Here is a 25,615-nt window from a genome sequence, read left to right on the forward strand (position 1 = left end):
CAAAGTGATTTTTTTTTCTTTTATGCTCTCAATACTTTCAGTGATTTGTCTTATAATCTGCATTTGACAGAACAAGCCTGCAAAGGGAGCTCAACAATTATGGATGATTTAGGTTCCTTTTGTCTCTCTGCTGTCCCATTCTAACAGATTCATCCTCAAGGTCACTGCGTCATCTAAGATGGAAGATAAAGTTGCATGTGTCACCTATTTTTCTTAACTTCCCAGTCTTCTACTTAAAATGCATCAATTTAGAGTTGAGTGTTAACAATCATTATTACAAGACTATTACAATTGGCCAATTTCTGTTGTAATTAAAATGTCAGGGTTAAAAATTACATTCACATTGGCCTTTTACACCATTGCATTTTCACTTTGATTAGCTTATAAATTGAAACAGAAATGCAGTAGAATAAATTTATAGAGTTGTAACATCAAATACAACCCTAATATTTTTTCTATTATCCAGTGATTTACCTTATCTATGTGTTCCCTTAAAGTTCCTTTATACTAACGACATTTTCACCTAATTCTCCTTCCTTCACTTTTAACATGCCAGTGTCTTGTAGCAGAATATTGAGTTTTGACAGTTGGTCCGTCATCCCTGATATTCACATCTGGCAGCGTTATAAAGTGACAGGTCTTTCATAATTCTTTTTGAATTCACTATGGTAATGTTAATCATAAGTGATGAACTTTGTGTATTCTATGGACATAATGGGCAATTCTATATGACTGAGACTCTAATTTTACTCTATCCTAATGGGCTCTAATTGTAACAATGAGCGATCATGTCAGTTAAAGGCAGTGCTGACAGCGATTGATGACAGCACCGAAAGCCCTGACACCATTTTGGAACAGAACTTGAAGCAGTCAGTTGCAAAGAAGCGAGATCACATTGACCATCAGGCAATCATTTTTCCTACACTGGTTTATCTTACAAGTTTCTTCTACTTTTAAATACCATGAGCTATCTCATTTTCACTGTTGATAATTTTGTTTCATTTGTTTGCCTGTTACAGTGTTATTTCTATTTCAGTAGACATATCACTCTCAAAAACACCATAGTGTCTTATAGGACTTTTAAGAGAAAGGTGTTTCTGCAACAATGACTCTGAAGAAGATGCCTCTTGTACTAGGAACATGTTTTGGCCAAGAGAATTGACAGCCAACTATCCAACTGCACGTGGGACGTCTGGGAATTAGTATCATCCCAGATGCTTTGTCGACCTCCTTGCCAGTGTTGTTGTGGATTGCAGGCTTCTGTTGTGCCCAAAGACAGTCCTTGTAGAAATATTAAATTTGGGGCTATAGAGATGGCCTAGCGGTCCTTAGCCTGTGAAGCCTAAGGACCCCAGTTCGAGGCTTGGTTCCCCAGGTCCCACATTAGCCAGATGCACAAGGGGGCGCATGCGTCTGGAGTTCGTTTGCAGAGGCTGGAAGCCCTGGCGCGCCCATTCTCTCTCTCTCCCTCTATCTGTCTTTCTCTCTGTCTGTCGCTATCAAATAAATAAATTTAAAAAAAGGAAATATTAAATTTGTTTTCTATTTATGCATAGGCTCTAGCTCCAAAGTTATAAAATATTTTCTTACAAAATCATGACTTGCTGAATGAGTGAAGAACACAAAATGCTCTAGACACAAAGCATTGTAAGAGAGCAATACAATAGTATAAATGCACTAACTTTGCTGAATAGCTATTGTGTATAGGTGCTTTATGTTAACTCCAACAAATTTGTGCAGAAACAGCTAAAGGAAGCATAAGTATTCAAAAATCACTAAGATACTTTTCTAAAAATATTTTATTTAGCTGGGTGTGGTGGTCCACACCTTTAATCCCAGCCCTCAGGAGGCAGAGGTAGGAGGAATGCCATGTGTTCAAAGCTACCCTGAGACCACTGAGTAAATTCCAGGTCAGCCTGAGCTAGACTAAGACCCTACCTCAAAAAATATTTTATATATTTGACGGAGAAGAAGAGAGACAGAAAAAGGAAGAGAATGGGCTTCTAGCCACTGCAAAAAACTCCAGACACATGTGCCACCTTGTGCACCTGTTGAATCGAACCTGGGTCCTTTGGCTTTGCTGACCAGGGCCATAACTGCTAAGCCATCTCTCCAGCCACAACAAAGATGCTTAATAAGGTTATCTTCACCACATGTGTAGTTTGACAGAATGTACTTTAAAAACTCTCCCTTGTCTACCTCCAAGATGAGTATTGCTGACTTAACTGATTATTTCCTTAGTATCCTGTACCTCTGTTGTGTTTGTCACAGTGTATTGAAAGTAGTTCCCTTAATTAATCTCTTTAATTAAACTCTTGCCCCTATAACAGTGACATTATTTTATAAATATTTGTGACCTTAGCCCTGTTAGTTTGAGATTAGGTTTATAGTAGGGTTCAGAAGACCTCGAGCTGGTAGTAAACGTGTGATAAAATGAGGTACTAGAACACAGATACATAAGGCAAGGTCACTGGAAAGGAACCAAGAACACTGGATGTGTTCAGGGAAGGATCCATGTGCATTTACCCTAAACTCTCTACACTCACCATTGCCTTCTGTAGGGTGTTTTTCTGAATAGATGCATAGAATTATGGGTGTTAATCCTGATTAGATTGAGTTTACCCCTATAAAGAATCTCCTTAGTGTAGTACAGGTCTCAAATGGAAAGGTTGATGAAACATTGTAATTATAAAAGGCTTGAACATCTTTATGAGATGTACAATTGAAGGCAAAATGATTGCTATTTACTTTATTATTTCTTATAGCTGATACTTATCTTGAAGTTGATAGCAAACCCACCAAGCTTGAATTTTCTGATTCATTTTTATATTCCTCAAGATAAAAACAGTGTTAGTGACAACTTGTTAACTATGTGCAAATTGATATTTTTGCTATATTTTAAGCATAGCATTATGTAAAATAATACCATAAAATATGTTTAAACATGTGAGCACATGTGAAATTTTTCTCTAGAAAAAGGTGGGACCTAGCTATGGAAAAAGGTTCATTTAGGCACTGAAGATTATAGCCCATTTTCCCTGCCATCTTTCTGCTTCCTATTTTGCTAAGATGTGTGAAGTTGAGGAGCCCTGGTATCATGTTTCAGCTATTATGGGCCTGCATAAAACTATCATTTTCCCTCCATGGTGGACTTTATCCCATCAAATCCTAAACTAAAATAAATCTCTCCTCTCTTAAGTTTATTCCAGCCAGAAATTTATTCACAGTGATAAGAAGAGTAGTGAAGAATATTACTTTATAATTTTCAAGAGTATAGGATGAAAAAATGTATTAATATTCATAAGCTTAATAAGTTGTATAGGCAGTATGAGAACTTAGAATTCAATCTTTTAACCCAACACACTTAATTTATTATAATAGGAAATATGAGATAAATTGAACATCAGTATGGTAAATGCAGCATAGTAAAAAGATGTCAATTGGAGATATTGCATATTGAGTCTACCTCAATTCAACTTTACTCTTATAGTAACTAATGTGAGCTTGGACCAGATTAGCTCTAATGTACCTTCCAATCTTAAATTATGACATTCAAAGTTCAGAGAGCTTGAGTACATGGACATTTGATAGGCCTAATCAGAGACTCTCTAATTTGATAATACACACAGAGAAGACATTACTCTCATTTAGTAAATATCATACTTGGAACATCATTATATCTGTCAACCAAGTAGGGCATTGTGGACTCATGCATCACAACTTTATAATCTGCTTCTGATTCTGAAAAACCATTTAAAGATGACCTATTCCCAGTGTGCTGTAGACAGAGTAAAGGGAATGAAAGCCAGGGATTATAATGTGAGATAGAGAAGAAGTGGAGAAAGCAAACAAAAGAATAAAGTAGATACCAGAAGCTATGCAGGTTGTAAATTAGTTGTCTTTCTGCTGTGTTTGACATTCTACAGTCTGTATTATTCAGAAGACATCTGATTTAATATGACCTTCAATCTATTTTTTATCTTTCTCATTTCAAATGTGATACCTTATAGTAAATTTATATTCACACACATATAAATACATAATAATCATTTTCACATAATTATTATAAATTTTTTACTGAGAATACTTCGTAACTACAATTATATAGGCCATAAATATATCTTGTTCAAAAATGAGCAAATTTAGATACTTTAAACAAGTACTTGCCTTTTATTCCAGTATATAATAGGCACCTATAATTTCTATGCTAAGTTTTAGATTAGGACTACAAAAAGGTGAAATTAAGAAAATATAATTTTTAGAAACCATCAGTCTATTTGGACAAATAAAAGGGAAAACATATGAATGCCTTAATCAGAAATAGACAAACATGTTTTACTTCTATATAAATACACAGATATATGTGTCTAAAGACATTTTGGAATAAATATAGCATTTTGAGAGTCATAAAAATATCCACAGAGAAATGAAAGATGAATTGTCACAAAAGAAGCAGAAAATAAATTCCAAAAATAAAATTTGAAAATTGAAAAGTTATGATATAGTAATCGAGAAAATGCAGTAGAGGGTTCAATGAGCAAATCAATTGGTTTCAAGGAGATATAATGGCAAACATTTAAGCCATCTTTCTATCTGATCTTACTGGAAGTGAAGTGAATGAGGGTCCACCTTGGTTGGGGTACTTTTAATCACTGAGGGGTCTTTAATTCACTAGTCCATTTATGTTGGCAGGACAGTGCCTCACAGTTCACCTTCCCACCCCCTCTTCCACAATATTCTCTGTGCTTTGAAGGACATGGTATAAGTTTCCTTTCATTTTGAGATTTTGGCAGCCTCTTATTTTGTGTTTTGGTGACCTTTTTCTACCAGCTTCTCCACAGAGTAGGTTCTTAGGTGAGCAGTGAGGACAACTCCCACCTTCAATCCACCTCTTCCTCTGCATGGCTTCCTGGGCTCTGCTGAGTGTGTGACAGAGGTAACTTCTCCAGTGCTGGGCACTCAGTTTCCTCTTCTTGTCATTTCTGTGGGTGTTGACTCTTTATAGTATTGGCCTACATCTGTAACAATTAGGTTCTCTAGTCCAGAGTGAGAGTACTACTATTCTAAATGGATAAATCCATATATTTAGCGTGATTTTTGATGGACATAACCTCTCCATGTAGCTAGAGAACAGTGAAAGCTTCCTTGTAGGGTCTATGACCTTCCAAGGCACAGACTTCTGACTTGCTTCCCAGTACCAGGTGTGGGTTTCTTTCCACTGAGCCAGCCTCATATCCAATCAGAGAACAATTAAATTACCACCAGAACCTATGTGCCACTATTACACCCATGGGCACATTTTGCCCGACTGTTTGATTGCTAGCAGGCTGCATTGCTTGTTCACACTTTTGATGACTTTTATCCCTTAGCAGCTGCCATAGCACATTCTAGCACTATGACAACCGGTCAGCAGGGGGTTGGCTTCTAGCTCAGTAAGCTGGAGTGCTGGAGTGATTATTATTATCATTATTTATTATCACTCTTATTAACTTAAGAAATTTAATAGTAAATTGGTGCTGTTCCCATCCCGTTATCCGCTCTTTGTGCCCTCTCCTCTGTCCCCAAATCCCTGAGGACTCTCCTTTTTCAAAGTAGTCCTTGTTCCATTTTTCTGTCACATTCCTTTTGTCTTCCTCCCTCCTGGCCTCCATGTCAAAATGTTGATGGGCTCAGAACTATGTTAGTCTTATGGGGGTATCAGTAATCAATAATGTCCCTCATCTCTAGCACTGTCCCAGGGAAGATAAAAAGAAATCTGATCCCTTAAATAACTTGTCATCTCATCCCTCTGACAATGTGAAGACAACTTCATAAAGATTGAAACTCCTAAAGTGTGTAAATATTTCTTTAAAATCTCTTTAGAACTAATTCACTTGACCATCAAAATGCATTTACTCATTTTTATCTTTATTTCCATTGATAATCTCAGTTCTTCAGTCCTCAATGATAATTCCACTAAACATCCTTCGTTTAAATGCCCATACTTGTTTGGGGGATATAATTAAGTTTCCAGGTTGCTTAGGAAACTAAACCTAGGCAGCAGCTGCCACAGCTTCATAAAGAGGTCCCCGTCCAATTCAGTTTCTTTGTCAGAGGTTAAATGGATGACACACATTATTTCAGAGGAAGCCTTTTAAAAATAATCTATTTCGTTGAACTTTAAATATATATTTTGCAATGTTATAACCCAAGAAATAATTTTTTCTGAGAGTTTCTAAAGGAAAAGAAGGCTACCAAGCCACTGACAGATGCATGCAGCAATGGGGCCCTGGCTGTGAAGGAGATCAGAGCAACATCTGCAAAAGTGCCAACATCTCCAGACAGGTGAATGAAAACCACCTGACATAGCAATGGTGCTAAGAAGCCTGTCTCAGGCTAGCCAGGCAGCCAGTTATTCTTAGAAAAGTAACAGAATATTCAGTATCATAGAAGATTTTCAACTCAAGAGATGACCAACATAATGATAACAGTACCAGCTGTTTATCAAAGTTTTGTAAACAGTTTTTGCATGACTTATCATCATAATTAAAATATTTATTAAAGGCAAGTATTTTAGTCAATTAAAAAATACAGCATTTACTCTCATATATTTTAATATAATGAGTTGATATTTGTGTGTATATACTAATGTGGTCACCAGTATACATTCCCTGTATGCAAAGGTATGATTTGAACTGTTGGGTGCAAAGTGATATAAAATATGTAACCTGAGATAATATTATTAAAAGGAACAAAGAGTGAGTTCTGCAAGATTTTTCAGCCATGTAAAGGACTTTTCTTCATTAGGAATTGAACTAATAGGTATATATTTTACATGGCAGAAATACATTGGGATTTTTTGTTTCTTTATAAAGAATTCTTTTATTCTCATGTGTAAAATTAAGAAAATACCTTGAAATTAGAAGCAGTACTATTAGTGAATAATATGACACCAAAAGTAAGGGGAAGGCAAGATCAATGTGGATAATAATATGATCAATATCTTATATACATGTATGAAAGTGTCATTATGAAACAACTATTTTGTACAATTAATATATACTGATGAACTTTTATAATGGAAACTAGTTTTAAGGTTATACTTTTTAAATTGGTTTAAGTTGCTATCTTTGAGAATAAATAGATTTTTAAATTATGAATAACCTTTTAAGCATATTTCACCTGCTAAGCTAAAGATAAATTCAACTGAAACATTATGTTTCTTGAAAGGTATTTTTGTGGGTATTGCAGCCTTAATGGGAGAGCTAGGCATAGAGATGAGTAAGGTGCTCTTAATCTAAGCTAGAGATGAGATATTGATGGTCTGAGCTATGGAAGCAGCAATAAAAAATGCAATTAAGCAAACCAATTTGAGATGAAATTTGGAGTCAAATTTGATGGGATTTTGTGTTTGGATATAAACAGAAAGAGAAACTAAGGTTCAAGTTAACACTTCTAACATAGACAAAAAATGTGGAGTTAAAACTATTTTGTGAGATAGTAAAACATCAGAGTTAGATCATGGAAATTTTTTGACCAATCATGCCTGGTGCACCTGTCCTAGACATTGGAGATATAGTCAGAAGTATGAAAGACAGTGGTATTCACCCAAAGTAGCTTATACCAGGCCTACAGAGTGTGAAGAAATACATTTTCAGATGTATAAACATGATAATGATGGTAGGAAGTTGTTGAAGACTTAATGAAAAGTGCTAAGATTGATGTGAAGGACAAGGATGTGCTTGTGATGGAGTTTAAAGAAAGCTATGATGAAATAGTCAAGCAAGTTTCCCCCATGAAGATTTCAGGTAAGTGACTGCTAGACAGAGTCAAGTGATGAACTGAGGACCCTGCCTTTCAAGAAGCACAAGTATTACAGAAGCTCCAAAGTGGGATGAACTAGACACATTTTACAAAAAAAAACATCTGAGTAGTTAAAGCAGAGTGGACAGTTCAATGGGGGGAGTCGGAGATCATCACACACTCACAATAACGATCAAAAAACTTAAACACAGAGGTCTCCAGAAAGAATTCCATTTTTATTCTAACAGTATTAAGAAAATAATATATGTGAAAAATGTTCAATCTTAAGGGAGCAGAGTATAATTCCTTAAAGAATGGTGAAGTTACAGATGCCTAGTAAACTAGTAGACTTGGTAGTGATTACATGATCATATTTTCTTCTTATGTTAGACATTTCCCAAAGAATTCTGAGACAAATTGCCTTTGGAGACTAAGGGGCTTCTAGAAAGCATTTGCTAGATTTGAGGAAATATGAGAGGAACAATACTCTGTTGCATGAATGCAAGTGAAAAGTCAATATTTAGTTGAATTTATCCAGGTTTGATTATTATTAAGCTAGTATTAAGAGGTTAACAAAGAATGTAAGAATCAATGATGTTTCCAAGTGTTTGATTATAATACTGTAGCATAGAACAAGCATGAATGATGGATCAAGAAAGACATATAAAAGATTAGAGGTCCTTAGGTGAGAGAATATTGGTCATAAAGGAGTTATTGCAGTGAACTATAAGCAGAAGATGGAGGAGGAAGAGAGACAGAAAGAGAATTGACATTGATTGTTCAGAGGGAGTGTCACTGGCCTTGAAATGGATTTGGATAAGTGAGATGGGTAGAAAACTTGTTCAGGTAAGCAAGAAGCCAGAAGATTGGATCAACTATCTTAATTAAGAGGTTATTAAGGCTATGGCATGTCGTATTTTGAGCGGGATCTGAAAATATAGTCTGCCAGATGCTAAAATCAGTAAGGGAACTTAGCTAAAGAGAATATAATTTGATTTTATGAACTTTAAATTATCTCAAATGTTTGCAAGAAGGCAGAAGGAGAGCCATTTTGCTGTAGCATGTGCCCTTATGATAACTTCCTGATATAAGAGGTTTATTAAACACTGAATTCTATGTGTTATCCAAAACATTTCATAGAGAACTAGAAGTCAAGAAAGTAAGTTAAATGTGTAAAAAAATGAAACATTTTATAGTTGATGGAAGTTAAATACATGGAATGATTTTGCTCAACTGATATGAATTTTAAGAGAAAAATAATCATTCCAGGAAGCAGAGAATAAAAGAGAATGATAATCATCTACAAGTGTAGAAGGGTAACATAAGTAATACTATAAAATTTTGGTAATGGGGACATGTTTCAAGATATAGCTTAACACTAGCCATAGCCAAGGCTATGAAGGTTTCAGTTAAGAGTATCCTTTGAGTATAGCAATATGAGTTTGTTACCAATGTAAAATGAGGCCAGATTTAAGACTAAACTAGTTTTTTAAAGAATTTAATGTAAAGTATATAAATTACAGAATTATACCAAAGTAAACATAAATACAAAGTCTTCATAGGAAAGAAGAGATAACCAAAAAGAGTAATGAGGCTTGTAAATTATTTGTTGGTATTGTCATGAATAAATCCCCTGTACGTTAATATATTCTCTCATTTAGAGTTCTTTGATGTCATATGGTAGTAAGCATATTTAACTATAATGATTTTTTAAAATAAATATACCATTCCCACTCTTTGTACATTTATCAAATGTAGTGAACATATTTTATTAAACCCTGAATTTGCTTAGTATGTGTAGCAGCCAGTAAGTGTCATGGGTGGAATGACAGCGTTAGAAACCACTGGAGTAGAGAGGGGGATGGATTATTTGAAGGAACATACTCAGAGTATTTCCAGGATTGAGAAAGGTGTGAAGGGTATGGTGGACTCATTCCACAACAAATAATTATATAACTGGAGAAACATATTTAAATATACCTACATATACATAATCATTTAAAGTCTCTGGAAATTTTTCATAGGGTATCCAGTGATTAGAAAAGGTAATATTCATGCTATTCTTTTAAGTCATGACAAAACAAAAAAAGTTCTTCCCAACACCAAGAAATTTCTTACAGAAACCATTATGAGAGCTCTAATCCATGTGGGTGTGGTCAAGAAATTTGAACTCTAGAGAGACACTGAGGATACTCAAAAATGCATTGAGGCAGAAATCCAATCCAGAGGTTGCTGAGAACGCAACACTAAAGTCAACTTAAAGCAAACCCACCAAGACCCAGGGAATTTTATGGAAGAGGGGTTGGATGGATTGAATGGCACACAGGATGGGAGGGAATATCCAGTGGTATTGACCTCTTCCACAAAAAAAAATGTGTGACTCCTGCTCTCACAACCCATAACCCATGATGAATACCAGCTATCCCACTAGGGAGGAGGGAAATAGGAGTACCAACACATGATGTGGTCATACAAATTTCAAATTTATTTGAAAAATGAATAAGAAAATGGAACTCTATTTTTGCCCATTTTAAAGTGTAGGAACAGAGAGCAGCCTGGGAAAGGCAGGCCACTAGTGTTTCTTATGTCCCACAGACTCAAGTTAAAGGTACAATATTTTGGAAAAAAGACAAAAATTCCTCCAACAATGTTTTGTAAGGCTGAAAGGTAGGGGAATAACAGGCACTTATAATGAGTAGATGAACAGCTTTGGTTAAAGGACCCACAGTAAAGGTATTACTGAAAACAGTGGAAATATTTGGACAGGGCAGTTAAATGGGTTTTTGGAACATTTGTATAAAATTAGCAACACACTCACCATTAGAACAATCAAAAGTTAACTAGAGAGAACCAAAGACAGAGAGCTAAAGCCAGGCCCTCCTGGAATGGCAGTCACCCTGGGAGCTGGGAGGATGTGGATAAAGAGGAGGAGCAATCAGAGCAAGTAAGAGTGCGTGCCAGTTAAAGAAGAATCAGAGCAGGGCACAGGGAAAATTAAAGACAGTTCCCATGGTACAAAGCATGTCCAAATGGGGACATTAGAGGCTGCATACTGTGAGCCAAGTATATTTCTCAGCCGACTGAACCAAATCATTGAACAAATGAATAAATGACCAAGCAATGGGTTAAGGTGAGGTTATCAGGATCTTGATAATTAGAATAAACCTAAAATGCTTGGTTTTCAACAAAAACAACAAAAAAAATTACAAGACACAAAGCAGGAATGTGTGACCAGCCATAGAAATGAGGAGATAACTTAGAGAACTACAGTACATCATATGAAAGAGGTATTGATATATTTGTTAAATAATAAATAGAGATTCTTCTTAAGACTGAGACACAAAGTCTGGTATTAAAAAGTGTCACAAGCCGGGGGTGGTGGTGCACATCTTTAATCCCAGCACTCAGGAGGCAGAGGTAGGAGGATTGCTTTGAGTTCAAGGCCACCCTGAGACTCCTTAGTGAATTCCAGGTCAGCCTGGGCTACAGTGAGATCCTACCTCAAAAAACAAAACAAAACAAAACAAAAAACTGTCACAACTGACAGAGTACTTCAGAATTATGGATCATATTAAATGCACCAACAGACACATGATGTGAACCAAAGAATAAATGGAGTGAAAGAACAAGGAAATATATGCTAAGAAATACTGACTGAAGACTTGCTGAATTTCATGAAAACCATTGATTTGCACAATGAAAAACAAATTGAAAACCTACAAATAAGGAAAGGAAGAGGTGGATGTGGTGATTCACACCTTAAATCCCACCACTCACGAGGAACAATTAGGGGGATTGCAGTGAGTTCAAAGGATAGCCTGAGATACATAGTGAATTCAAGGTCAACCTGGGTGTGTGTGAGACTCTATCTCAAAAAAAAAAAAAAAAAAAACAAATAAAATTGAAGGAAAAGAAATAGGAAAAAGGAGTCCATAGTTAGAATTGTCACAAGCAAAATGTTGATAGCATGACACAAAGAAAAAAATCTAGAAGTCATCAAAAGGAAAACCATCACTTACAAGAAAACCCAAGTGAGATTATTTTAACAGCAGATATCTCATCTGAAACAATGGAAGACAGAGGCAGTGCTGACATGTTCATAGAAATGAAAGCAAAAATTGTCAACCAAGAGCTTTTCCTAGAAAGAAAGTATCTGTCAAAAATGAAGGCAAAGGGGTACAGAGGTATGGCCACACCTCTCCTTCCTGGCTCCTCCCAGATCCCTGATCTTTACTCCCTGTACAGACAGTGTGCAGGCTGGTGTGGTGTTGGAGTGAGTAGGCCAGACTCCTGTTTCCTGGCTCCTCCTAGTTCCCTGGTCCAGGTTCCTTGGGCCAGTCTGTGCACAGGTGGGTGTGATGTGGGGTTAAGTAGGCCATATACCTGTTCCCTAGCTCCTCCCAGTCCACTAGCCCTGGTAGATCCCATTATACCTTGTTTAGGGAGGCCTGGTCCCTTTTGAGGTGGGGAATCAGGCCTTTTGCTCTGGTATCCTGACTGGCCACTGGGTACCAACATCCCTGTTCACCTGAGTCAGATGGTACAAAGGCCAAAGGACCAAAACGTGCTTCCTCCTTAGTAAAATAAAGTCTTCCTAAAATAGGTAGACAACAATGTAACAAAAAGCCAATGAGAGTCAGAAAACTAAAACAACTAATGAGACCCTAACCAATGAAATCTCTAAACTGGGAGAAAACCATCAAAGAAGCAACAATTGCATCAGTGAAATTGAACAGAATTGTCTTCTAGAAGACTTACCATTTAATAGTAGGCTTAACTTGATTGAAGAAAGCATTAGAACCCTCCAAAGAAATATTAAAAATTGATGGTGAGTTAAGAAATACAAGATCTCAACAACTGGTGGATTAAGTTTAATGAAGACATGATCAAAGGCAAGAATGAATTCCAGGAAGCATCAAGAAATCCAAAACTTGGGCTGGAGAGATGGCTTAGCGGTTAAGTGCTTGCCTGTGAAGCCTAAGGACCCCGGTTCGAGGCTCGGTTCCCCAGGTCCCACGTTAGCCAGATGCACAAGGGGGCACACGCGTCTGGAGTTTGTTTGCAGAGGCTGGAAGCCCTGGCGTGCCCATTCTCTCTCTCTCCCTCTATCTGTCTTTCTCTCTGTGTCTGTCTCTCTCAAATAAATAAATAAATAAATAATTTAAAAAAAAAGAAATCCAAAACTTAAAATAATACCCCAAGAAAGAACTGGGGGGGGGGGAGCTAGAGAGATGGCTTAGTGGTTAAGTGCTTGCCTATGAAGCCTAAGGATCCCAGTTCGAGGCTTGGTTTCCCAGGACCCATGTTAGTCAGATGTGCAAGGAGATGCAAGCATCTGGAGTTCATTTGCCCTAGCACACCCATTCTCCCTCTCTCTCTCCCTCTTTCTCTCTCTCTCTCTCTCCCTCTCTGCCTCTTTCTCTCTGTCACTCTCAAATAAATAAAAAAAAATAAAAAAAAGAGTTGGAAATGATGCAAAACAAAACAACAGAAAACAAAATCAAATTGAAATTATAAAAACCTCTCTATAACCCCTCTCTAACAGAGTGAACAGGGAATTGTGGGATACTCTAAAATGACCAAACATCTGAATAATTGATATACCAGAAGGAGCAGAAATCCAGGCCAGAGGCATAGAGAACATATTCAATAAAATTATTGAGTAAAATTTTCTCAAAAGAGAGGCCCATCAAGATACAAAAAGCCCACAGAACAACAAATAGATAGGACCAAAGAAGATACTCTCCAAGACATATTATGGTAAAAACTCTTAAAAACGAAAACAAATAGAGTGTTAAAAGCAGCAAGAGAGAAACAACTCACAATATGCAAAGGCAAACCTATCAGAGCTGTATCAGATTTCTCAATGGAAACCCTGAAAGCCAGAAGGGTCTGGAATGGAACAATTCATAGTCTAAAATCTGTGGCTTCAAACCCAAGCTACTCTACCCAGCAAAAGTATCCCTCATAATAGATGGTGAAAGAAAAACTTTCTATGAAAAAAGGCAACTCTATGATTGTATGAACACAAAGCCAAACCTACAGAGAATACTTGAGAGAATACTACACAAAGAACAGTCAAATAACCAATCTCAAAGGCAACAATCAGAAGATTACAATAACCAAAAGAGACCAGGCTCAAAATAGTACAAAACAAAATAAAGCACCAGACCCCATAAAACACCTCATTATGGCAGTGATTATTTCAAATCTCATAGTAATAACCTTAAATATTAGTAGTCTAAATTCACCCATAAAAAGACAGAGGTTACCAGGATGGATCAAAAATAGGATCCTTCTACCTACTGTCTTCGAGAAACCCACCACACCACTAAAGATAGACACCTCCTCAGGGTGAAAGGTTAGAGGCCCTGTTGTAGCCATTATCTCTCAATCTCTCTGCCTCTTTGCCTCTTTCAAATAAGTAAATAAATAAAATATACTTTCAAAAAGCTCTTCATTTCACTGATTTTTAAAATTGCTTTCTTAGTGTCCAATTCGTGAATTTCTGCTCTAATCTTGATTATTTCTTTCTGTCAGGAGGTTTTTTGGGTTGGATTCTTCTTGTTTTTTCAGTGCATTTAAGTGGACAGTCAGGTTATTAATTTGGGATTTCTCTGTCCTTGTAATGAAGGAATTTAGGGCTATGAATTTTCCCCTTTAGTCTGTCTTTATTTTGTAACATAACTTTTGGTAGGTTGTGTTTACATTATCACTTACTGCTAGGAAATTTACATGAACCCATCCCCCAACACTTGTGAATCTGGCTTATGTGGGTCCTGATACTTGAACTGGTTATCCTTTGGCATTTTAGGCAAACAATATGTATAAAAAATGAAATTAGACCCACTCATTTTGCCATATACAAAACTTGAGTGCAAATGGAAAGTTCTTCAACATAAGACTTTTCAACCACTAGAAGAAAAACTAGGAGGCAGTCTTTGCAATATAGGACTGGGAAAAGACTTCCTGAGCAAAACCCCAGTAGTATAGGAAATTAAACAAGCATTCAATCAATGGGATCTCATGAAAGCAAAAAGCTTTTCACAGATAAGCATACCATAAGCAAAACCAACCGATTATCTATTGAATGGGAGAAAATCTTCATCAGATATAACACTGGCAGAAGCCTAATATCTAAAATCTACAAAGAACTCAAAAAAAACTAAACAATAAAAGATCAAACAACCCACTCCAAAGTAGGGAAGAGCACTAAATAGGGACTTCCAAGAGGAAGAATTACAAATGGCTAGCACACACTTAAGAAAATGTCATCATCCCTAACCATTAGGGAAATGCAAATTAAAACAACTATGAGATTCCACCTTACCTCAGTAAGGATTGCAAGCATTAAAAAAAATCAAATAAAAACAAATGTTAGCAAGGGTGTAGAGAAATAGGAATACTCATTCACTGTTGGTGGAATGCAATCAACTCAAAGTCTAAGGGACTCAGAAGCAAACAACCTGCTGTGAAGCTCACACAAGTGCAATAGCGGCACCCAGTCATGATGAGTAACCAAATGCTCTTGAATTGGCTAACAGATATTCTCAGTGGAAAGTAAACCATATCCAGAACTGGGAAATGAGTCAGAATAATATCAAGATAACTGAGCTTTCTATTTTCAAGCTCCCACTAGTCTTGGGCTATAAGAGGGTCTACACCCTTTAAATTCTCTCTAAATTGATACTGGTTATCCCATTAAACTGGTGCTGACTTCACTCTCCATTGGAGAATCTACTTTTCTTTCTCAGTGCACTCCACCCCAGCCCCAGCTGAAACCACAGAAGAACTGGGAAAATGAATGCTGCTTTCTTAATGGATCTGGTTTCAGCACAAAGGTGAAGGAGATAGACACTGAGGACACTCCACACCTACCAAACTAGAGATCCAGAGGCTTCTAAGTGCCCATCACTGAAGTAAACTTAAAATGCACCCAACATGGCTCAGAGAATTTTGCCAAAGATGGGGTGGAAAGACTGTTATGGTCACAGGTTTGGACATTTTGCACAAAGACAACTTACTACTGCCCCCATAATGCATGACCCACGATCCCCTTGGGGTTGACTTGGATGCCCAATGAGGAAAGGCTCTTCAGAAAATGGGCAGGGAGAATGGAAAGGATGGTACCAACATGTGTTGTTTACATCCTAAATATGACCATAGGTCATAAAAATAAATTTTAAAAAAGTGAAGACAGAATAAAGAAAATAGCAGATACATTAAAACTGAGAGGATTTGTTCTTCTAAGTCTGTCTTAAAAGTGGGGGAATCATTAAGCTGAGTGTCAATAGTATTAAGCAGTAATTTCAATCATTTCATGCCAAATGGAATAATTAAAATAATTATGTAGGCAATTATAAAAGATAATGGAATTGATCAATTATCTAATCAGGAAATATATACATCCTTAAAAGGATGGAAATATTCATTTTTGAGACAACATGAATGAACATGAAGGGACATGCTACATCACAGACAGCAAGACAGGCAATACAACAGAATTTCACTTGTATATAGACTAGATACAAGTTGAGCTCATAGAAGTAGCTGGAAAACTGCTTCATTTTTATAATCAAGGACTGGGAGATGAGAGAAATAAGAAAATGTGGGGGAAATGTGTCATTATATATCACATTCTAATAACTGATTTGAAGAACATTTGAAGAACATCCATCCATCCATGTACAATAGTAGTTATCGGCTTAAATATAATATAACATGCTATTCCATAATAAAAAGAGTTAGTTCATGGAAGCATATACACATAAAAAAATATGAAATTCCCAGAAAGTGGATGGATCTTGAAAATATAGCGAGTTGACTTATGCTCAGAGAGACAAACATTGCATGTTCTCTCTCATATATACATCCTAAATTTTTAATTCTTTTTAATTTATTCTTTATTTATTTGAGAAAAAGTGAGAAGCAGATAAAGAGAGAGAGAGAGAGAGAGGCAGAGGCAGAGAGAGAGAGAGAGAGAGAGAGAGAGAGAGAGAGAGAGAGAGAGAGAATTGGCATACCAGAGTCTCTAGCCTCTGCAAGCAAACTCTAGATATACCCACCACCTTGTGCATCTGCCTTAAAGTGGGGAATTTTACCTGTCTCCTTTGCCTTTGCTGGCAAGTACATTAAACATTATTCCATCTCTCTAGCTCAAAATTTAAATTTCATTTGTATGTAAGTTGGCGTGAGAGTCAGTAGAGACCAGCAAGTGAGAAAGGAGCTCTATGTGTATGGGAGGGGGTGAGAGGGGAAGGATTTAGAGGAAAGAATAATATATATGTAAGTAGAAGGGTGGAATACTCAAGGTGGTGTATCTAAAGTTGGGTCAGGGCAAGGGAACAGGGGACATTACAGGATACAGGAGTGTTTACCCAAACTAATAACATTATGAAAAATAAATAGGGTAAAAGACTTCTTTATTAGCTAATTAAAAATACATCAAAGATTTTATTTTAAAGAAATAGATAGCTTTTCCACATCCTCTCCAAAATCTATTTTCATTTGATTTTTAATGTTTGCTATCCTTAGTGGGGTTAGTGGTAAGACCCTACTGCTGAAAACACAATATGCTGATGGTATGGAACATGGAATGACCTGGCTGGAATCTTCAAGAGAGTCAGTCTCCAAACAGTTATCTTGTCTAGTGCTGGAAGGTGCAACATGAATGACTGGGGGAAAATGACCAACATCTGTCTAAACAACTTGTTGTCTGAGCTACTCAACAGAAAATGACCTGATGTAATGCTCACACAAGTGCAATAGTGGCACACAGCCATGGTGGGAAAACAAATGCTCTTGATTTGGCTAACTGATCTGCTCGATGGAATGGGAATGGAACCATATATGCAGCTGGGAAACAAGTCAGAACCATATCCAAAAAGGAGCCTGCTCTCCCTTATCAAGTTCACACCAATTGTAGGCTACAAAAAGGCCTACACCTATTAAATTCTTTCTCTAAAAATAATGGTTATCCCATTTATCTGGCCTTAACTTTACTCTTTGTTGGAGAATTTGCTTCTCTTTTTTCAGATGAATGTAGATACTAAGAATAGAATCAGCCCATCACACCTTATAAGGCCCCAGCTGAAACTAAGAGTAACAGGGGAAATAAGTAAGAGTGCTGCTTTCTTGGTGAACCTGGTACCAGCACAAGAGTGAGGGAGATAGACACAGGGAACACTCATCTCCTACCAAACCAGACATCCAGAGACATAGAGACTCCCAAGACATCATCACTGAAGCAGACCTAAAATGAACCTAAATGGCTTAGGAAATTCACAGAAGAGGGGGCAGAAAGAATGTTAGAGCCACATGTTGGGTCATTATGCACAGAGATGTTGCCTCTTGCTCATAACTGATGGCTAACACCACAATGCATGACTCATATTCCCCAATGAGGATGGTCCCTGCAGAGTGGGGAGGACAGGGAGGAGGCTAACAATGGTACCAACATGACTATATATACACTGTGTACATAACTAATACAGAAAGAAAGAAAGAAAGAGAGAGAGAGAGAGAGAGAGAGAGAGAGAGAGAGAGAGAGAGAGAGAGAAAGAAAGAAAGAAAGAAAGAAAGAAAGAAAGAAAGAAAGAAAGAAAGAAAGAAAGAAAGAAAGAGTTAGTTTGGGCAAAAATTCCTTGTGGAGGTTGACAGTATTGCTTTCAGAAGCCACAATTTGTTGCAGGAAATTTATTGACTTGTTGCTCATGATGACATCTGAAGTCTCCCAATACAGTAAGACTATTGGCAAGGCTCTTAGTTGTCCAGCAAAATTGGATAGTAAAATTTTACTGAAACTACCATATGCATCGGTTGTAGGACACTGCATAACCAAGCTGGAACTAAGCTGAAAGCCTACTTGTTGCTGACACTCTGTCACAGTTCTGGAAAGTGCTACACAGGCTGCTGGGGGAGAAAAGTCTATTCAAAGGTGGATCCATTCTCTTTGCTGCACAACTGACTAACCAGACAAGATGGAGCAGCTACTGGTGCAATAGTAGTGTGCCTAGTAGTTGGGGTAGCCAACTGCACTTAAAAAAATATTTTAATTAATTTATTTGAGAGGGAAAAGATATGGAGAGAAAGAAATAGATAAAGAATGAGAGAATGGACATACCAGGGCGTCCAGTCACTGCAAACAAACTCCAGATGCATGCACTACCTTGCGCATCTGGCTTATGTGGGTACTGGGGAAATGAGCCTCAAACCAGGGTCCTTAGGCTTCACAAGCAAGTGCTTTACCTCTAAGTCATCTGTCCATCTACCCAACTGTTCTCTTGATTGGATCTGAGGCTCACATCAAAGGAGAAAATCCATGTCTGGTACTGAAAACCTGGTCAAAAACCTATAGGTGAAAGGACCATAGATGCTAGGAGAGAAGCTATAACTATCATTTGGCTAAATGTATATGTTGTGCCCATCAAGTTCTCTTCTAAATATCTATGTTTATGTCCATAGATATATGCTGCTCTTGCCACAGGGCAGAAAAGATTCTTTTTGCTCAAGGTTGTAGAGATTCAATAGGTTACAAACTTGTTAAAGAAAATAAGTGAATATTGAGTGCTTATTGCTAAATGAGACATCTACACCATGCCCTACAAGGCTCAGCCAACAATGCAAATGAAGGGGCAAAAACAATGTAAGATCAAAAGGGAGGGGAGGAGTATTTTGGAACACTACATCTGGATATGAAATGAGGACTACATTCATGACTTCTCAGCAGTTGTCCACTATCTTTACTTCCACAAGACCTGCTCAATATTTAGTCCACCAACATTTCAACAAAAATGAAGGAGGAGGGAAAAAAAGACATCAAAATAGAAAAGACTATTAAACTGAAAATAAGAAGGGTTTCACTGGAATTGGAGTAAAGGAGCAGGAGAAAAGAAGGAAGGGGAAGGTATTATGATCAATTTATGAAAGGTATTATGATCAATTTATGAAAATTCTCAGTAAAAAAGTTAAAAGGTGAAGATGGTGGCATAGAAACCACGCCAAAGCAGCCTAGGGGAGAAAAAGCCAAAGAAAACACAGCAAAATACACATACACACTTTTACTAAAAAGTGAGGTGTATGAGAAATTAAAATGGCAGCAAAGAAGGAGAGTCCCAGAGCAGCCAGAGCCCATACAGGCAGGCCGAAGCAGCTTTGGCAGTGGTGCCCCGGCTCCAGCAGCAGATGCAGCGGAGGAAGCTGCAGCCACAGCAGCAACAGCAGCAGCATCAACACCGGCAACAGCTGCTCCAGAAGGGGCAGCAACAGCTCCAACAGCGATGGCTATAGCAGCGGCAGCAGCAGTTTCAGCAGTGGCAGTGGTGGGCCCAGTAGCAGCACAGCTTCAGCAGCGGCAATGGCAGCTTCGGCAGCAGCAAAAGCAAACGCAGCAGTGGCAGCTTCACTGGCAGCAGCGGCAGCTTTAGCACCAGCAGTTTCAGCAGCAGCAGCGGCGGTACCAGCAGGAGGGGTGCCCATCTGCAGGGCCACAGTTGCCAGGCTCGGTTTGCCCTGCAGGAAAAGCCAGTGTCCAGCTCCAGAAAACAGAACAGCAATCCAGCGACACAGCCAGCCTATTACTGAGACTAAAATCATCCAAAAAGGTAACTGGGATTGCACCAAGGAAGGGTCTCACGTGGTCACAAGCTGACTTGGAACCCTCAACAGACCAGAAATCTTAACCTCTTTGTTGATAGAAGATCTGGTTGTCATAATACCTACTCTTGCATAAATACTCGGTGCTGTTGCTGATTGAATGTATACAGTGTTTAGTTAAATTTTAGAATCTACCTATATTTTGTTCCATTCAGCCTACTTGAATACTTCCATACCAGGCAAACTCAATCCCTAGGAACAGTTTTCTAGATACTCTGAGAGTGTTAAGAGCCAAATTGACCACCTTAATCTCCTACCCTGAAGATATATAACATCAGATCAATTGATACAGCTAAGAATAACCAGCAAACTAGAAAATCCAAGCATTAATATAATCCGAGATTCAAAAATATATACATTATAACAAAAGAAACACCAAAAATCAATCAAGAAAATATAAAACCACCAAAAGTATTAATGCATCAGAGATGACCTCCAGTGAGAACTAGTTGTAGGAAATGCCTAAGAAAGATTTCAAAAGAATGATTGTAAATATGTTCAAAGAAGTCAAGGACAAATCAAAAGAAACAATGAGGAACTCAAAGAGGAAATCAAAGGAATCAGAGAAGATGCAGGACACCAATTTAATGAAATAAAGAAGGCAATACAAGACATAAATAAGGAAATAGAAATAATAAAGAAAAACCAGTCAGAATTACTAGCAATGTAGAACACAGTTAATGAAACAAAAAACACTGTAGAAAATCTCACCAGTAGAAGGTATGAAGGAGATGACAGAATATCTAAGCTAGAAGACCAGGTGACAGACCTAATACAGTCCTACAAAGAGAAAGACAAACTAATAGAAAAGCATAAATGGGAATTTCAAGATATTTGGGATACTATGTAAAGATCAAACTTAAGAATTCAGGGCATAGTAGAAGGAGAAGAATTTCACTCAAAAGGCATAGTAGGTGTCCTCAACAAAATCATAAGAAAATTTCCCCCAAACTGGGAAAGAGGTACCAATGCAGATACAAGAAGCCTTTAGAACGCCAGCCAGATAAAACCTGGAAAGAACCTCTCCTTGCCATATTATAATCAAACTACCAAACACACAAACCAAAGAAAAAAATGTTGAAAGCGGTTACAGAGAAAAATAAAGTTACCCACAAAGGCAAGACCATCAAAATTACAGCAGATTACTCAACACAAACTTTAAAAGCCAGAATGTCTTGGAGTCATATACCAAGTTCTGAAAGATAACAACTGTCAACCAAGGTTATTTTATCCTGCAAAACTATCCATTCAAATAGATGGAGAAATAAGGACATTTCATGAAAAAAGCAGGATAAAGGAGTATTTGAAGACAAAACCAGCTCTACAGAAAATACTTGAAAGAATCCTCCATGCCAAAAAGTAGGAAAAGCACACATATAAGGAAACTGGAAAAAACAAGAAATACTCAAATACTAGTTAACACAAGAGAGCAAAGGTAGAACCGGAACCACAAAAAACAAAAACAAAAACAAAAACAAGGCAAACATAAATACACACCTTTCAATAATATCACTTAATATCAATGGCCTCAATGCCCCAACCAAAAGACATAGGTTTGCAGACTGGGTTAAAAAGCAGGATCCTACAATTTGTTGTCTCCAAGAAACTCACCTTTGTACAAAGGATAGACATTATCTTAGGGTGAAAGTTGGAAAATGGTGTTTCAAGCTAATGGGCCTAGAAAACAAGCAGGGGTTGCTATCCTAATATCTGACAAGGTAGACTTCAGTCCAACATTAGTCAAGAAAGATAAGGAAGGTCACTTTATATTGATTAACTGCACACTCCAATAGGAAGACATTACAATCCTAAACATATATGCACCTAACATGGGGAGGCACCCAAATTCATCAAACAAACACTATTAGAAGTAAGGTCACAGATAACACCACACACAGCGGTAGTGGGTGACTTCAAAACCCCACTCTCATCAATTGATAGGTGATCCTGGGAAAAAATACACAAAGAGGCATCTGGACTAAATGAGGTCATAGAAGGAATGGACCTAACAGATATATACAGGACATTTCATCCAAATGCTGCAGAATATACATTCTTTTCATCAGCACTTGGAACATTCTCTAAAATAGACCTATATTAGGACACAAAGCAAACCTTAACAAATACAGGAAAACTGAAATAATTCCTTGCATTCTCTCTGACCACAATGGAATCAAACTACAAATCAATAGCAAGAAAGACTACAGAGCATGAACAAAATAATGGAAACTAAATAATGCACTACTAAATGATGAATGGGTCAATGAAAAAATCAAGAAGCAAATCAAAAAACTTATAGAGTCAAACAATAATGATAACACAACATCCAAAAATCTCTGGGACACAACGAAGGCAGTTTTAAGAGGTAAATTTATAGCTTTAAGTGCCTATATAAAGAAATTAGAAAGGTCACTAGTAAACGACCTAATGCTTTACCTTAAAGCCTTGGAAAAAGAAGAACAAAGCAAACCCAAAATAAGTAGGTGAGAAGATAATAAAGATTAGGGCAGAAATTAATGAAATAGAAACAAAAAAAAAATCCAAAGAATTAATGAAACAAAGAGTTGGTTCTTTGAAAGGATAAACAAGATCGATAAACCCTTAGCAAAGCTGACCAAAAGAAAGAGAGAAGAGACACAAATTAATAAAATTAGAGATGAAAAAGGTAACATCACAACAGATGCCAGAGAAATTCAAAAAATCATAGGGACATACTATAAAAGCATATACTCCACTAAGTACGAAAATCTGAAAGAAATGGATGATTTCCTTGATTTGTATGACCTACATAAATTAAATCAAGATGAGATTAATCACTTAAATAGACCTATAACATGGAGATCCGAATAGTTATCAAAATCTCCCAACTAAAAAAGTAACCAGGCTCAGATGGATACACTGCTGAATTTTAACAGACCTTCAAGGAAGAGATAACACCATTGTTTCTTAAGCTTTTCCAGGAAATAGAAAAAGAAAGAATTCTACCAAACTCCTTGCATGAGGCCAGCATTACCCTAATACCAAAACCAGGCAAAGATAGAACAAAAAGAGAAAATTACAGACCAATTTCCCTCATGAACATAGATGTAAAAATTCTCAACAAAATATTGGCAAACAGAATATAAGAATATATCAGAAAGATCATTCACTCTGACTAAGTAGGCTTTATCCCAGAGATGCAGGGATGGTTAAATATACACAAATCAATAAATGTAATGCATCATATAAATGGATTGAAGGACAAAAAAAATCACATGATCAAGTCATTAGATGCAGAGAAACCATTTGACAAAATCCAATATCCCTTCATGATAAAAGTCCTACAGAGACTAGGAATAGAAGGAACATATCTCAATATAATAAAAGCTATTTATGACAAGCCTACAGCCAACATATTACTAAATGGGGAAAAACTGGAAGCTTTACCACTAAAATCAGGAACAAGACAAGGGTTTCCACTGACCCCACTTTTATTTAATATAGTTCTGGAAGTCTTAGCCATAGCAATAAGGCAAGAGACACACATAAAAGGGATACAAATTGGAAAGGAAGAGATCAAGTAATCATTATTTGCAGATGACATGATTCTATACGTAAAGGACCCTAAAGACTCTACCAGCACACTGCTAGAGCTGATAAAAAACTACATCCACGTAGCAGGATACAAAATAAATACACAGAAATCAGTAGCCTTCCTATATGCTAACAACAAACACACAGAGGATGAATTCAGAGAATCACCCCCATTCACAATTGCACCAAAAAAAGGTACCTTGGAATAAACCTAACCAAGGAAATAAAGAATCTCTACAAAGAGAACTTTAAAACACTCAAGTGAGAAATTGCAGAAGACACTATGAAGTGGATAAACCTCCCTTGTTCCTGGATTGGAAGAATCAATACTGTGAAAATGGCAATCTTACCCAAAGCAATCTACACATTTAATGCAATCCCCATCAAAATTCCAAAGGCATTCTTCATGGAAATAGAAAAACAATCCAAAAATTCATTTGGAATCACAAAAAACCTCTAATATCTAAAATAATACTGAGTAACAAAAATAAGGCTGGTGGTATCACCATACCTGATTTTAACCTATACCATAAAACCATAGTAACAAAAACAGTGTGGTACTGGCACAAAAGAAGACACGTAGATCAATGGAACAGAATAGTGGACCCAGATGTAAGTGCAGGTATCTATAGCCACCTGATATTCAATAAAAGTGCCAAAAATCTCACTGGAGAAAAAGCCTCTTTAGCAAATGGTCTTGGGAAAAGTGGACATGTTTCTGTAGAAGGATGAAAATAGATCCTTCTATCTCTCCATGAACAAGAATTAAGTCCAAATGGATTAAAGACTTTAACATCATACCTGAAACTCTAAAACTGCTAGCGGAAATAGTAGGGGAAACCCTTCAACATATTGGTCTTGGCAAAGACTTTATGAATACAACCCAATTGCTCAGGAAATAAAACCACAGATTAACCACTGGGACCTCATGAAATTACAAAGATTTTCAATTGCAAAGGACACTGTCAATAAAGCAAAGAGGCAACCTACAGAAGGGGAAAAAATCTTTGCCAGCTATATATCTGACAGAGGATTAATATCTAGGAAATAGAAAGAACTTTAAAAGTTAACTAATAAGGAATCAAACAAGCCAATCAAAAAAAATGGGCTATGGAGCTAAATAGAGAGTTCTCAAAGGAAGAAATACAAATGACATTTAAGCATCTAAAAAAATGTTCTATGTCACTAGTCATCAGGGAAATGCAGATTAAAACTACATTGAGATTCCATCTCACTCCTGTCAGATTGGCCACCATCATGAAAACAAATGATCATAAATGTTGGTGGGGAAGTGGAAAAAGAGGAACCCGTCTACACTATTGGTGGGAATGCAATCTGGTCCATCAGTGTGGAGGTTCCTAAAACAGCTAAAGATTGATCATATGACCCAGCTATAGCACTCCTAGGCATATATCTTAAGGACTCATCTCATTTCCTTAGAAGTATGTGCTTGTCAACCATGTTTATTGATGCTCAATTTATAATAGCTGGGAAATGGAACCAGCCTAGATATCCCTCAACTGATGAGTGGATAATGAAGATATGGTACATTTATACAATGGAGTGGTACTCAGTGGTAAAGAAAAATGAATTTATGAAATTTGCA

This window comes from Jaculus jaculus, chromosome 1, assembly GCF_020740685.1.
Source record: "Jaculus jaculus isolate mJacJac1 chromosome 1, mJacJac1.mat.Y.cur, whole genome shotgun sequence".
Lineage (NCBI taxonomy): Eukaryota > Metazoa > Chordata > Mammalia > Rodentia > Dipodidae > Jaculus > Jaculus jaculus.